The 17,209-nt window shown below is 37.4% G+C and overlaps 1 long non-coding RNA gene across 1 annotated transcript; it reads right to left on the bottom strand.

The window, feature by feature from the left end:
- Positions 1-7,458: 7,458 nt before the first annotated feature.
- Positions 7,459-10,818, bottom strand: LOC147654737 (uncharacterized). Its single transcript, XR_015283026.1, has 2 exons — positions 10,762-10,818; positions 7,459-7,537 (listed from the first exon to the last, which is right to left on the bottom strand). It is a non-coding gene; the product is annotated as an uncharacterized LOC147654737 (long non-coding RNA).
- Between the last annotated feature and the right edge of the window lie 6,391 nt (positions 10,819-17,209).

The following is a 17,209-nucleotide window of genomic DNA, read 5'->3' as shown; positions in this document are numbered from 1 at the left end:
CATTATCAGAAGACATTCTGCTAAAGTACTAAGTGATCTATGCATCATTTTCTGAAATTTGGATTCAGTTACAGGGTGGTGGTATTTGCACATTCTTAAAGTATCCACACAAATATCCACTGCATCTCTGAATATGAAAAATGTGTGCATGGGTGTGTCTACGCTGAGAATCATGAGCAAAAAGCAAAGTACGTATTCATGTTCAGACCTACTGTTTACTTTAGTAATACTAGTTATTTTTATGTGGACCTGAGTTTTCATTCCCACAAATTACACTCCAAGATATCCATGAAAAGGGTTTAACACAGCAATTGGACAATACAGGAGGCATGTTAATCTGACCAGTAAAGAAGACATGGATATGGCTAACAAAAGTTTTTGCATATTTATTTCAACATCCATGTTGTTTTCATAGAAGATCTGATATATTAACCCTAAAATTTAATTCTGCTTTCATAATATTGAATACCATGCCTATCTATCCAACTTCTAGGACCTTCTGGAATTGCTAAAAAATGTTCCAGGTTATTCTTGCATTTTACAAGGACCTCTTTTTACTTTGTGATTTAATAGGGAACAGAAATGTGAGAGAGTGAGAAAACAAAGGAAAAAAAAAAAAAAAACAAAAACCCTCCAGTCTTCTAACAACATAATTTAGGGTTTTTTTGAGAAAGTATTGCCAAAAGGATATGGCACCCTTTTCGACTGTTACAGAGGTGTCATGAAAAAAATGTAAGAACACCATGTTGCTGTAAAGATCAGGAAAAGCAATTGGAAAAGGGAACAGTGACAAAAACAGCAGAAGCAGCCAAATAAACCAGAAATGCCAGCCAAATAAGGTAGACTCATGTGCAATGACTTCACTTTGCAAGTGTTAAAAGATAGTCTACATTTTTTTTCCCTAAGTGGTTCAAGAAAGGCAGCATACTTTTTTATTCTCTTACCCATCATCCCTTGAAATCAGACGAGTCCTGACCTAAAACACAGATTAAAATGTTTTCAAACCAAATCACCATTCCAACTAGGCACGTTTCACGACTCCTTAACTTGCTAGCACATTTCTGGAGTGACTTGGAACATCCATTCATGTATCAATCTCCTTAAAGTAGTCTTTAGGGCTTAAAAGTGCCACCCAGGGCCAACTACAATGTGTTCAAGCAAGACTTGGTTAAAAAGAGTTTATTCAGAAAGTAAGAGAAAGCAGCAATTCAAACGAAATGTACCGAACAGCTGGCAGGCTGCCAAATGTCAGTGTATAAGTAAGTCTTCCCCTCCTTCCCAACTAAGGACAGAAAATGTAGTTAGACAGGCCATTGTGATTGGTTGAAAAAGACACTAAAAAGTATTAATGTTCTATTTTTCCCATTGGCAATACATTTGTCCCAAAGTAGGGTCAGGGGGCCAAAGTCCACCTTACAAATTAAAAGGAGGAAAGGGGTTGTTTTGTTGTAAGTTTGAACAGCTTAGCCTGACCCTAGGTGAGACAGAAGGCAGTTTTCACCTCTCAAAGAAGGTCAATTGCATTTGCCAAGGCACAGCAGATCGCGAATAGGACTTTAATTGTCATGCAGTATGACCTTCCCCCAGAACAGGAGAGAATCATGCTGTTTAAGGATACCTGCAAAGACCAGAGACAAAAAAATGCCAGCTTTCAGGCACATCTTTGGCTGAAAAAAGAACATTTTCAAGATTAATATACTACTAAATGATGTAGCATAAAGTGATTCTTGATACTAGGCTGAAAAACCGAATGCTTGTGCAGTTTAGGGACTGCAAAAGATTCCTATTGCATCTAGTAGTCCAAACCAGCAACTCCCAGGGTTTCTTTAGTTCAAGGGATTTATTTTTTCTCATCATTCAGGTAGGAAAAAAAGAGGAACAAATTGAGTAGAAAATACTTAGAAGAAACATCTCTGGCTGAAGAAACATAGGGAAGATGTATCAGATTCATATTACCCTTCATAAGGTAGGGAAGAGGAATTTGTCAGGAAGAAAAAGAAAAGTTTACACAGAAGCTTCTGAATAGTTCAGAGGCTCTAGCTGTTGTTAGCTGAGTATGGATCCCCAGCAGGGCTATTGCAACAGACTCAAAGGAAAGAAGTTGATGATTGGTAAACTAGTTCTTGTCAAAGCTGAAAGTACAGAAGGTTAGGAAATAACTTTAAGGGATTCTCTTTTTTTTTTTTTTTCTTGTAAATATTGACATATTCTAAATGAAGATGGGCATTGAAGATGGAAAATTGCACTGTATTTTAAACATCAGATCTGAATTTCTTGCACCCAACTTTATCTGTGTATTTCCACTTATTTATTTGAAACTCCACAACCAAGTGGAATATGTCCTTTTCCTGGAGAAAGACACTTCATAAATTAAAGAAAAAGTTGATAAAACTTTCCTCTATTCTTCAATAAAATCAGCTGGCTATAGAAAGGCACGTATTCCCCACTGTACATACGAAAAGAAACCACTGACTCAGTCCATTGAGCTCTGTATCTGTTTAGTGTTATTTGTAGAACTAGGTCCTCATTGGATATTGAATTCTTCAGTAAATGGGGCCACCAGTTAACTATCAATCAGATTTAAAGTGAGCTTGGGTTACTATGGTTTTGTTTTCCCTGAAGCATTAGAAACTGTTGGTTTGTGATTATTAATCCATATCTGTTCATCCCAGGTCCCCAATATAAAGTTTTGTTCAAGATGGGCATACTTCAGCTGAGAAACGTCAAAGCTGTGACCTCAAAACTCTTAGAATCAATGGTAATTCTCTGGTCAGTAGCTGGGATCTGAAGGTCACCCAAGGACAGAGACAACCAAGTCTGCAAGGTTGCAGAGCAGCACTGTGAAAAGGGACCTAGTATTCCTGGTCCATGGCGAGTTGAACACGAGTCAGCAGTGCCCAGACAGGCAGGAGGGCCAATCCTGTCCTGGGGTGCATCAGGCACAGCATGGCCACAGGCAAGGGAGGGGATTGTCCTGCTCTGCTCTGAGCTGGGGCAGCCTCACCTCCAGTGCTGGGGGCAGTTTTGGGTGCCACAATATAAGACATTGAACTATTAGAGAGTATCCACAGGAGGGCAAGAAAGACAGTGAAGGGTCTGGGGAGGAAGCTTTATGAGGAGAGGCTGAGGTCACTTGGTCTGTTCCACCTGGAGAAGAGGGGACTGAGGGGAGACCTCATTGTGGTCCTCAACATCCTCAGGAGGGGAAGCAGAGGGCCAAGTACCGATCCCTTCATTCTCATGACCAGAGGCAGGACTTGAAGAAACAGCCTGAAATTTAGTCAGGGGAGGTTTAGGTTGGCTATTAGAAAAGGATTTTCACCCAGAGCATGGTTGGGCAGTGGAACAGGGTCCCCAGGGTCACAGCACCAAGCCTGACAGAGGTGAAAATCTGTTTGGACAATTCTCTCAGACACATGATGTGACTCTTGGGATGTCCTGTGGATGACCAGGAGTTGGACTTGATTACTCTGATGAATCAGCAGAATCATCAGAGTCATCAGAGTCATGAGTGCCTTCCAACTCAGCATATTCTGATTTTAAGTCCTAATAAAAATTGGAACCACTTTGGTACAGGATACAAAAAGGGTTTATGATATGAATGAGTACACAATAAGGTCACAATACAGATAAAAAACAAAACAAAACAAAACAACTCGCCAGATCAAGTAGATACAATGAAGTAAATAAGTAAAAATGAGGAGAATAAAACCACAGATGACTGCGGGAAGACTTCTAATGACACTGCTGACACTGAGTAGGAAGCAGTGAACAACAGGATGGTGGATGATGAAAGATGGGCAAAGAAAGGATGGGAACACAAAAGTAAGGTTTCCTGATCTAATGTTTGAGGAAATTTTTAGACCGTGAAATGGAAACAAAGAAGGAACATTGCTCAAAAGCGGGGAGCATGAAATAAAAAGTCTAACATGGCTACTTATAATTAACGAGCTGCTCTTGTTTGTTAGCATCATGAAAATGTGCTGTGGGGAAATTAGCAGAACTTGTTAACATTAAACTTTATCCATACAACACAGTTATTTTTTGCACAGCTAGGCAATTACCCTTCCTCTTTCTTTTTTTTCCCATTTTTTTTTCTTTTCTATGCTACCTTCCAGCTGCATTTTTTCTCACAAGCATCTCACAACCTGTTTATGCAATGAGGCTTATGAATAAGGTGGTTGGATGTTCACTCTATAAAAAGAAAAGGCATCAGAAGTATTATATACAACGCAGAGCATCATCTTCAGCTTCAGACCACTTGTCTTGACTCCTGTCTTTCTGTTTCATCTCTGTCACCTGCCATGCAAGTCAGGCAGTCAGTTATTTACAACAAATACTTCACCAACAGCGGTAAAAGGATGGAAAAGTCCTATATGGAAAAAAGTGCATTAGCCCAAGAGTCATCACAGCCAAATAAATAACTTAGTCCAATAGAAGCAACTTAAGCTAATGAGTGTCTTTGAACCTTTAGTTCTTAGTGCAGCAGACCACCCAATTGAAGTGTAACCCTGCTGTGGAGGAAACAGTCAATAGTGGGTCAACAGAGAACTTACAGACCTTAGCTGTGAACCCTTTACTGGGTCTGTCAGCCAATGAAAAGGTTCCTAAGGAAGAGCCTCACTCTTGCTGATTTAAGATTTCAGATTTGTTCTAATTCAGCAGTAATCTACAACACCAGTAGTGTGTGGCATATCTTTGTTGTTGACTGTGAGTCTGTGGCAGTTGCAGTTTCCCTTTTTGTTCTAATTAAGTTGTAATTTCCATTTCTTCAAGCTCACCCAAACTACAGCTCGGCTGGCACATGATTTACATGCACATGTGACATTTCTACACTCAACAAAAGGACCTGCAGGTCAGTTTTAGTATCACGTACAGGCTGATTGATACAAGTTTCAGAATGATGATTCATTTTTCAGGTTTTAATGTGGTCTTCTTTTTCCTTCAGTCCCACACTTGAGATATAGCCTCTAAAACAGTAATGAACATTATGGAGCATGCAACACAGTTGTCGCAATATTTATGCAAATAATAATGGTATGAGGTGACAGAAGGAACATAAGGAGGCAAGAAGAGATAAGAAAAAGACAAAGACTCCCTGTGTTCCACTCTGTGCTCATCCCATATACTAGAATACTTTTGTTCTCTGCTTTTGAAATTTCTCTCAAGGTCAATATGTATTAGTGAAAAAGAAAGAAATTATTACTAATAAATATTAATAAACAATATCAGGATAGAGATTATGAAAAATAATTATATTCTAGTTCTCTAAGAAGCACCTGCAGACACAGAAAAAGTCCATCACTTGTTTCAATGTGGACAACTTGCTAGCCAAGGTATCCACTACTAGAACTTATCTTTTTTAGTGTACCATGATGTTAGCACAATGTTATACTAAAGGTTGAAAAAATTAATTTTTAATTAATTTTTGTTTTATTTAGTCAAAGGCCATATTCAGTGTATCTCTTCCTCTGGTGATAACCTCTGTCTGATATGTATACCTTATTTTTATCATCTAGGATAAGCACCTGCTTGCTCACTGACTAAAACTGACCATGTGAACTCTCTGTATATCTCAATTAATTTTGCTACTGGTAAAATGTACTTTAATCTTTATTTTTCCACAGCCACCTGTTCCTTGTTTTTCTCCATATATCTTGGCAATTCCTCCATGTTTTTGCTTTTTTCTGTATTGGAAGCAAACAAAAATTCATTGATTTCTTGAGGAGACAATACAAGAGGTTTTGCACACATGAGGCGCACCTGGCTCAGACACACACAACTCCTTTTATAATACCCATTATCTCTTTTAAAGTCTCAGATGGCAGAAAAAACACATGAGCTATTATTTTTATTTCTCAGTATTTGGGAGGCACTCATGCACTACAGTGCAGAGATCTACTTAAGTACCTGGGCATAGAGATGATCCCATCTGCCTCTCTAACAATTCAAGCCTCTCCCCCGGTGACGAATAATAACACCAGTTAAGAACAGTATATAAAAATGAGATTTATTCTTCCCTCTATGACTGTGACTAGAGGAGAAGGATATTTTTTTTCCCATGACTATTACTTGTATCCTTTTGCGTGCAAGTCACATCTCTGAAGCAATTACTTATTGACATATGAGTCTAAATCCTAAGTACGTCTTCTATCCATACCCTCTGTGACCCTCCAGCAGCCTGCAGACTGCTACTGTGTATTAAGAAAGTCTGAGTCTGAACAGAGGAAGTAAGTAAATTCTTCCCTCCTTTATCCCCTGTACAATGATGTTCTTCTCTCTGCTGAAAGGTCTCTGCTACATCCCAAAGCTGCATGCCTCATCCATCTCAAAAGGATTTATTTTTCTTTAAGAACATTGATCAAATACCTAGGTGACTTTTTCTTAAATTTTGTTTGGTTTTTTTTTAAATAAAATGCTTATGTACAGATTTATTGTTTCCTGGAAATGAAATTACCTAGCATCACAAAGTATATTAGAAGAAAGAAATGTAAAAACAAAAAATGTTCCAAAGATATAACGTAGCATCCCATTTAAGTGAGAAAATGTCCTGAAGGAACTGCTGGTGTTCTCATGACTAGATAAAATCTGAGGATATTTATGAAAGAAGAAAAAGCTCCAAAACACAGAAAAAAAGCAGAAAGTACTCATCTTGTTTACATCCTCTCTTGATCTTCTGTACAACACTGAAAGTTTGAGACAAGATCCAAATGGTGGCATTCCCAAGGGAGATGGGACAGCAGCATTTCTACCAAAAAAAAATTGAATTACTGACTTAAAAATTGCTAACTCTGACATGATTTAAAAAAAAAAAAAAAAAAGGGTTTCCCAATAACATTTTTGACAAAATATTCAGAAGAGCAATGAATATGCACAACATTTGGGAGGAAATGGCTGAGCCAGCAAACACCAGTGCACACTGCTTCACAGTAAATGGGTTCCAGAGACTGCCGTGCTTTTTGCATTCATTCAGCGACAGATCAGTCTAGAGAATGGGAGCATCTGGATGAGGGCAGATGGCTAAACTGTCAAATAATGACATTTTACAAAATTTCAGCAGTCTAAGCGCAATATGGTTCCAATCCCAAAGGCAGACAGGTAAACAATGGTGCAGAAGTTATAGCACTAGTACATAAGATTATTCATTATAATTATTCTAGGGGAAAGAATTCTTCTCAGAAGATTAGGCTGACAGGAAGATTGAGAGGTTCTCTCAGAAAGAATTAGGTGACATCTCCCCTGTTTTGTTCATCCATCTATTTTGTTACATTTTCCCCTCAAATGAGCTTCTTGTGGTGTGCTAAAATAACATAAAGCTTTCAGGGTAATGATGTTCAAGTTCAGCATTTTTCTGCAATTCATCTTTAACTGCTAAATTTTTTATTCAGTTTCAGAAATTCACCCCTAAATCAGAGATGGCCATTAAGAGAAATTTTTACCCTTACAACCAGAATGCACTTGGATCCAAAAAAATCTTCTCTTTATTGCTGAGAGGAGAAAAATCGTTCACAAAAATACCAGAAAATAGTAGCTGATCCTGTGGAGAGAAACAAAAACATATTTCCACTCAGTTGAACTTATGCAGAAGAAAAATTTAAAATTTTGAATAGTCCCACCTAAATCTGTGTAAAATCATACTTCTGCAAAGAACAAGGAAGAAGAGCCATTTTTTTTGTGGTGACTGACCTGTGTTTTGGAAGTGAAGTCACAAAATGGACAAGTTAAGAGAGGATTTTCCCATTTTATGTTGGAATTGCTGTTCCTTTTTTAGAGAGGCCACAGCAAGGTATCTTAGCAAGGGAAACTGAACCATAACCTATACTTTATAGCACTGAAGAGCAAATGAGGAGTTTGAATTTTCTACATCTGCCAACAAACACTGACACCATTAACAATGCAGTTACATGAGGGACAGTGAAGCCTTACAGAAATGACTGAGGGGTTCTTCTTTCTCTGTGGTCCCTTCTCCTATGCTTAATGTGCACTTGTTCCTCAGCCCATAATATACTGGGATGTGCAGGTTTGGAGATTGCCAGTCACCTGCCTTGTTAAACACATGGTTACCATGCTTATACAAGCCCATCCCCTGAGAATGGGCAGAGACCTGTGAAGGGCAGATAGGCAGACAGGCAGGCCTGTCAAAAGAGAAAGGGCTGGAGGTGGGGAAAGAAAAGAACTATTCTGCTGGAAATATTAATAATATTACAAATATAAAGTTTTCATCTGCTTTTCATTAAACTCCTATGTATAAATTTCTGTGCTTTACGGTGCTTGACAGATGTGATAAAATTATATGGATGACGTGAATTAGCTGAAGTTCAATCTAAATAAAACCAAAGTAATACTGATTGGCAAGCGAAAGACTTTAAAAGAAAAAGTAGTAAAGGTATCTGTTTTTTAAAATTGTATCTTATTGCTGGTATGGCTCTTAATGTGCATTTCATACTAGATTCTCTCCTTTCTGAGTTCATACTTGGCAATAGCAACTCAGAAGCTATTACTGTTCCTCTCAGATACTTCTTTTACCATTTTTATTGACACAGGGAAAATACTGAGGATATCTTTAGGAAAGATCACTCTGGTTGGGTATATCACAGCAATATCCACAGCTTTGCCATCTGCAGAAGAGAATTACATAACCTTGGTTTGTGTTCACAACTGTAGCTGAATGATGTTAATGCCTGTATCAATGCATATTATATTTATTATGTAATAGTTTAGAGACAGAGTGCTAGTTGTGAATTGTCATTTAACAGTGACAAATCTTTTTTACCTTCATAGATATGCTTTCACTCTTTGACACATGGACTACAACTTCCAACGTTAGAGCCACAGCTTTCTCAAGAAAACCATATTTCTTAGGAATTTCACTTTCAAAATTACTTTGATAGTATGGATAACAACAGGGCAGATGCTTAGGTTATATAACTAATATACCTCATATACTATTATACTATACCTCAACTGTATACAATGAAGCAAGCCCCCAACTTTCTGGGCTTTTTTGCACCAGGAAATTAGGCTTATTTTTCAGGTACACAAATTCAATTTTAGCTATCAATAAATGACAGATTTGAGTTATATGTTTCTCCAAAAGAATTAGGGTAAGGTTCTATAGCATATATCCAGTATATATCCATATATGACTTTGCCTGTATTAACAACAAGTTATTTGGTGAGCATAGTAGTTATGGCATGGAGTACATACATGTTTTAACTATGATAATAAGAGTAGCAGAATCTGCCTTCTATAGTGTCATGGATTTTGAGAAGAATTGTATTGGCTATTCATGGAAGAGTAATCGAATATGCAGTTAGACATGTCCATACTGTGCTTGTTCTCATAAAGAATTTTAATACTGATTACAGAAGCTTCTGTCTCCTGTGGTGAGCACTAAAATATCAAAGCCATCATCCCAAGCCTAAATTCTGAAGTAACAGTTAACATGCCTTATCTGCTCTGTGTATCATCAATCTCATAAGGTTTCACATTTTACTGATTTTCCTAGCCTAAAATCTCTATGTTTTATTTATAACCTCCAATTACGGAAGTTAAATAAGAAATTTCTTTCCTATAGACCAGAAGAAAATAACACTGACAAAGAAACCAAAGAGTGATTTAATACACCCTCTTGCCAAAAAGAGTAAACTATAGCTGAAGTGAAGCATTACCATTTGTCTAAACTTTTGTTAAAGCCTTGCATGACAGAAATTCCACAACCTGCTCTAGGTAATATATTTCTGCAATCAACTACCTTTGCTTCTTTTACCTGTCTTAAATGTCACTAGCTGCAATTTAAGCCCTCATGGAGCTCTTACTTCAAATAGAAGTGGTATTCCACTATCTCTATAGAGAGACCTAAAACCAAACTTCAGAAAATAGCTTTAAAATCCCTTGCAGACTACAAAGAAACCAAAAATAAAACACATGCATACGCTGGATACAGGTCCTGCATTTCATGGTTTCACACAGCAAACCAGGGACAAACATCACGGTAGGCAATAGCAGAGTAACTTATTTTCTATGTTACTTTTCCTTAAAATAGAAAGAGATTAAGCTGCTAGAGTATAAATATTTAAGTAAATAAACTGTCATCAACTCAGCAATCAAACTGTGAAAATGTGAAGGTGGGATGAATCCAAAACTACACAGCCATAAGCTAATTCATATTCATAATCTAAGACTTTTCATATTTAAACGGATTTGGAATATATGAATGTCCCATGGAAAAAAAAAAAAAAAAAATAAGAGGAGATATATGCTCAGTAAGGATACCAGTCTGTAACCTCATAGCAACTGGATAATGGAAACATGTATTTTGGGGAATTTCGATGAGGTAGCTAAGTCAGTTATACAAGGCCTTGAATAATGATAGGCCCATATTTAGGTACAAAAATACAAAAAACTTATGAGACATAGTTTCTGTCTACCAACCACACTGCAGAAAGGAATCAAATCAAATTGCTGTTGTACCTTCAAAATCAAAAATTCTTCTAGAAAAGAAGAATTCTTCTAGAAAAGGATCTTGCTGCCATGCCATGTTGTATTAGCTCTGAGTCTGAATTTACGGTTTCTCCCTTGGAGTGTACTAGATTGTTAGGGACATCTGATTTATTAAAATGTTACTAGAGACCTGTTTAAGCTTCCAAACTTCACTTGAGGTGTCTAGTTCAGAGCAAGCTTAATTGCAGATGTTTATTGTTATAAAAAAGCTAAGAACAAATAAAAGAAATGAGTAGTTCATTGTAGAAATGTATTACCTGAGGCAGCTTGTGAAACTTCTATCATGCAGGGCTTTAACAAAAGTTTAGACAAATGATAGTGTTTATTACTTCAGCTGCAGTCGACTCTCTTTTTGTCAAGGAGATGCACCTTGATCTCATGCCTTGGGGCACAGGAGTGGATCACCTCCCATCTGGATGGGCCTTTCCCCACAATGTATGTCACTATGAGGTCAGCAGAGTACAGTGAAGTGAATTTTACTTGCCCCTAATCATTTAAAGGACAGTTGCCAGAGGCACAAGGTTGGTTTGGAATGAACAGTGGTCCACCAAACAGCTGTAATGAACACATCAGGTGGAAAAGTCCATTAAAAATGTCAAGAATTATTTTTTTATCACATGTGATAAAACAGTTTGAACTTGTGTTTATAATCAGAAAACCATAACAGAAAATTTAATTCCTATAACTAATTTATTGAATGAGTAGTGCTAAAGCCTGAGTCACCAAAGAAGCCTGAGTTGCTAGAAGGGGAGACAAAAGGAATTTACTGATTTAACCTAAACACTGTGCAGAACGTATATGATGATGCAAATTAAGGACAATACCCCATTGATAAATATTAGTTACTCAAATTCAGTACTTTTGTAAGAATGAGAAACAAAAGAATTTATGTATTTTACTAGTATTTGTTTTAGACAAGGTGAGTTTATAAAAACAAGTATATTAAGAGCTTTTAAAGGAATGTAAAAACGTTAAACACTCTGTGTGGGTGAGGAATGATTAAAGCCACTGGTTTTGATGCTTAGAGTAATTGTATACTACTTATAAAAAAAGAATTTTTAAAAGAGGATAAAAATGCTGACAGGAAAAAACCCCCGAGATGAACAAAGAAGACAATAGAATTTAAAACAGCCTGTTGGGGAAAAAAAAAGTCTAAATAAGGAAAATAGAAAAAAAAACAGAGCATAAGATTAGGAAAGTAAGAAAGTTAAATTTAAAACCATCACACAACAGCCAAGGCAGAGGCATAAAACTAATAATAAATATTTTCCTTAAACATGTTTTAAAACAGAAAGCTTGTCAGTCAGATGATGGATGTGGTCAAGGTGCAAAGAGTCTCCAAGGAAGGCAAAGTTGCAGCAGAAATACTAAACAAATTCCTAGTACTTGTCTTCATATTGGAGGGTAATCTATATTTGAGGGATACTATCTTGAACTTAAATGTCAATAGAAGAAGTTTTAGAAGAAAGTGGAAAAATAAAGAGTAACAAATTTCTGACACCTAGAAATATGAAGCCAAGTTCTAAAAGAATACCGTATTGGCGGATTATAAACTCTGCTTGCAAGTTAAAATTAAAACTGACTTGCTACCAATGGAATAAAAAATGCCATAAGGATGAATGTGTGAAACTTCATACCAGTCTGAATTCTTTAGTTAGCAAATTTGTTGAAATTAATATGAAGAATAAAATGAGTAGACATATGGATAAATGTGATATAATTGTGAACTGGGAGCACAGCTCCTGCAGCAGTAAGCCATGCTTCACAAATTATTAGTCACATTAAGAAAGATTTCACAATATTTTAGGGCAGCATTGCCAGAGATCCAGCCCTAAGTCACATAACCCTGAGTAAATGGCTGAGTTCAGCAGTGGGTGGAGACATGAAGTTGCCTTTCAGAAGCGCAAATTAGCCCAAGTGTGGAGCCATGCTGATGCATCTTATGAGTCCCATAAGGGGGTGAGAAGCTATTCTGCAAAAGCTTCAGGTGCTCAGCATCATATCTTATTGCCCATTGTAAACAAGATGTCTGTGAAATCAGGACAGCAATGAGTAAATACAGCAAAACACCATGAGTACCTCTTGTTCCAGGACACATGCACAGTCAAACTGGTGCCCATACTTAGAAGCACTAAGTTGTGTAGAGTCCATGAAAACCACACAAGCAATCTTAACCACTTGACTCAATCAAAGTGCCCCCTCAGAAAAACTTTTCAAGAGATCCTTGCATGAAACTTACCGTCATTACAGACAAATGTGTCATGGGCTACGTCAGTCCCGCCTGGCTGAGTTAATGTAAGAAATTCAGGAGGTCAGAGGATTAACATGCTAGGAAGCCTTTAGAATATCATCAGAGAACAAGGGGGAGACCAGTGGCTCAGCTGTCCATCAAATAATAAACTGACTTGCTTTCCAGCAGTCAAACTGATTTTCTACTTCTGTCATGAACAAAGGCAGGGCTACTCAGCAGGGTGTGCAAAGACCCACCACACAGCCCCAACACCTCCATGGACAACTCTCTCATCAGATCTAGAGGATGTTTCAGAAACTCACTTCATCTGGGGATTAAACAGCTCAGATTGAAAGGAAACATACCTGCTCCTTCAAAAAACCCAAAACAACAACAACAACAACAAAAACAAACTACTTGGCTTCCATTTTGCTTATTTGCTGTCTTCTGCAGTGTTTGGTAAACCTCTGTGCATTAAATTGAGAAAGCAGAGAAAAATTGTGATGTTACACCAGTGGTCAGCAAGCCATCTTTTAAAGAAAAACACTGCTGATAAGATAAACATCTTGTGATGTACTTAATTACAATATTTCATACTCATTTAGCCATCTCCACATCACAGCACCAACAAAGTGGATTTCAAACAGGAAGAAAGACTCCTTTGCACAAGCCCAGAGGGCTAATTATAAAATAGCAACCTACTTTTTTTTTTGGTAGCATTTTTTTTCCAGTAGAATTTATTGAGCTCATTACCAAGCTGCTTATGAAGTGATTTGAAACGAGGCAACATTAAAGCATTCTGAAAATCCCTTGTACTTAGTCATCTTGACACTTTGTTTGAACTTGAAGCATTAATATGAAATAACTGCAGCAGCCCCATATTCCTGATTCTATTGTTTGACAGTGCATTTAAAAACTAAAAGATGATATGATCAAGGACTTTTAATCAGCACAGTAATTTGTAGGAGTGTCTCAAGTATTCATAACTTTGAAAAGACTAAAGAGAAATGAATGTGAGAAACAAGACAGGTACAGTACATGTCAGACTAGAATAACACAGCAATGTGAAACCAGGAGCACAAGCACTGCTGGAACTGAGGGGGGTTTTATTGCTTTTTACAGGCAAGACTGAAAATTGAAAGATACACATCAAAGCCATTAAAGAACTCCACACATTGTACCTTATTATCCTGATTTTACCTTCTGTAATCACATTATATAATATGCATCACCAGATTAACCTGCTTGGGGTCAGCAGAAGGGCCATCATAAATATATTTGAAGTGAAGCCTGTGAAGGTTTTCAAAGTGGTAAAAAAATTTATAGAGAGCAGTAGTAAAATCCATGAAAATCTATAGTATATTAAAGTGAAATCTGTGAATAGCTTTGCTTGTCATCGTTCCCCCCACCACCCCCTCACAGATTAGTGTTTGAACTAACAATTAGAGCCAATGGAAATGCTTCTGTTGAAAGAAAGCGTTTAAGATCATCCTTCGCTCAAACTGCATCCTAATGTTCTGTCTACCTGATTACAAAGCCTTTGAAGGAAATGGGAAATCATTTGTAAGAAAGAAAAGGGGCTCAAATAGTGCAAACACTGAGTGTAGCGAATTGTAGTCTCTGCCACAAAAGGGGAAGAATCCCCAAATATGTTTTGCAACAAAGGAGAAGCAGATTCCATACAAATGTGTGCAACAAGAGCACAAGGAGTTCCCTCCTCCCTCCAGCATTTTTGGGTGTCAGAGAGAGAGTGATTCAAACCCTTTGTGGGGTGCGCTCTGAAATGAGATCTCAGCAGAACAGCTTGGAACCTGCAATCCTCAGCAGCTCTCTTAGTATGCTTGATGGCTTCTTATGCACAGCCTTAAACTAATAAGGAAACACCAAGATAGATGTGTTGGACTGCAAGCTGGAAAGAATTCATTAGCTAAGCAAGATCTAGCTGAGGCATTACTTAGGAGACCCCCCCAAGGAATTCCCATTCAGTTTATAGAAATGGGGTAAGGGCCCTGTTTTTCAAACCTGCACAGTTCTGTTAATAGAAGTGATAACTAGGGGGGGAAAAAAGCATAGTGCCAAAAAAGACAATATATATTGGGAAAAAAAAAAAAGATAAAAATAAGGGAAAAATAGCAAGGAGGAAAGGAATAGGGAACAAATGTAAATGGAATGGCTGCCCAGCTGTGACATTTGCATCTCCCCACCTGTTTAACTGCTCTCTGGCTGGAGAATTCAGCACTTAATTTGGAAGATGACTTGAGAAAGGGTTTCAGAAATAATGAGGTGATGCTGTTTTCATCATAATTCCAAGTTTTGTAGATGTTTTCACCAACTAGGACAGCAGCTTCCCCCTTTAGATTTCTTACAGTAAAGACATGCTATTATTTAGATCAATCTACAATGGCATTTGCTATCTTAATGAGGATTTCAATGAAACTCTGTAACATTGATGGGATGTCAGAGTACAGGTTGTATTTTTTAATTTGTTTCCTGCTTCCTTGAGAGAAGAGATGAAAGATCTCTATGTTGTGTTAAGGAAACAAGCAGATAAAACAAAGAGAGGGACCCGAGGATTTTGCGTTGCACATTAATTTTTTGTGAGAGCAGATAGAATAAAGGTGATAAACTCATACCTTTTCACTACTGTTCCATTAATTTGCATCCATGTGGGCTTCCATATGCATATGATTAAAAGCTGTGGCCATCTTTAGTTCAGTAGCTGGAATGAGAACACTTTTACCAGGTTTTTTTCTTGTGTCAGTTATAGTATAGTGCTACAATATCAGAAGATCTACACTGTTCCAAATTATGCCCTTCTGTAGAAAGGAAAAAAAGGATAATCATAAATATTTTGTTTTCAGTTCAGCTTTTTATGTTTCTCTAAACAGTATTTAAAGATATGGATTTTTATTTCATAATTCAGGAAAACACAATTTTAACTTTAAGACCTATTATATTCCTTTTGCCCTCAAAACAAATATGTTTGTTTAGTAATCATGACTAATTCTTATATGTGTTTTCTGCTTTTAAAGCAAAAAATGTAAACATGAATAAAGTTACCTATTATACATCTACTTATTTGAAAGGTTAAAATAATGCCACAATTTACACAACACAAAGAAATACTTTTATCTTATGGCATAGATTTAATTGGCTATTTTTCTTTGTGAAAATTGCAGTTGGTTTCATTTGTACTCCTTTGTGTGTTTTCCACACTTCAACACCATATTTAGGACATATTTAGCTCTTTGATTTCACTTCTTAAGGGGAGAGATAGGGTACTTCTCATCATTCACAGATCCCATGGAGGAACATGAATTAAATAAGAACAGGTTATCTTCTAGATTTGAGGTGTTACATCTCCTGTAATGATTTTAGAAGGGAAATTGCTGTTTCAATGCGTTTTCCACAGTTATCTACAATACTGACATTGCTTAAAACCCTTTTCTATTTTTTCCCAGTGAGATGTTGCCCAGGTCTAACTCTGGGGGGTAATTCTTATGCTCCTTTTAATGCTTACTTGGTATAGCAAAAACTTAAGTTCCTCATTGATCTGGTTACTAAGTTTAACTTGATGGCTGAAAACATAAAGCTGGAGTTAATATATAAAGGTGAAGTGACAGTGAGTTCCCTGTGAGCGTAGCAAGAAAATTCTCTGGAGTGCAAAGTACCAGCAGGAGCAGAGCTAGAGACAGCATGGACCAGCTTTGCTCTCACTCCCGTTTTCCCTTGACAGATATGTCAAACGGGGGTAAAAGCACATCCTTGGCTGCTGCCAGTCAAGATAAGGAGCTGCTAGTGAGGAGCTGCACCTGCAAAGTTCATACTCTCAAAAAAAATTTGGAGGTTATGGCAGTTAGAAAGATTGTGTGGCAAACCAATGAAAGAGGATGGGGGTCAAAGTTTCACTATGGTTGAAGATGAAAGTGTTATCCTGAATAGCTAATGTATGAGAATATATAATAATCTGATATATATATATATATATAATACTATCTTTTCATTTTTCAGATCAATGACACCTAGCAGTTTTTCCCCAGCCTCACGATCATCTGTTTTCACTTCTGACTTTTATGAACTATGGCTCAGACATTTTAATGAAATTTAGTCATGGCTTTGCTCAGCCTTCAACAACTGACTGACCGAGTGAGCCAAGACTCGTTTTTTAGGAGCGTCATCTCAAGCTGAGGCCAACAGTAAAACTGGGTCTCCTGCCTCTTAAGTAAATGTTCCAGGTGCAGAGATCCTGCATAAAAGCCAGTCAACAGCACCACCAGCAGCCTGTGAAGTTTGGGCAGAGGTGAATACTGCTAGTGGGCACACAGAGCGTGGCAGAGGGTTTCAAGCTCAGCCCTAGAGCACATCTTTCCTAAGGGACGTAATCCAGAGATATGCACCCAAGTGCCCTGCTGCACAGCCATACACCTCCCCATGCACAGTAATAAGACTTCTGTCACTAAATCTAGCTCAATTGT

The sequence above is a fragment of the Cyanistes caeruleus genome, chromosome 2, assembly GCF_971803275.1.
Source record: "Cyanistes caeruleus chromosome 2, bCyaCae1.hap1.1, whole genome shotgun sequence".
Classification (NCBI taxonomy): Eukaryota; Metazoa; Chordata; class Aves; order Passeriformes; family Paridae; genus Cyanistes; species Cyanistes caeruleus.
Note: the sequence above shows the minus strand (reverse complement) of the source record. Positions and strands in the feature narration are given on the sequence as shown.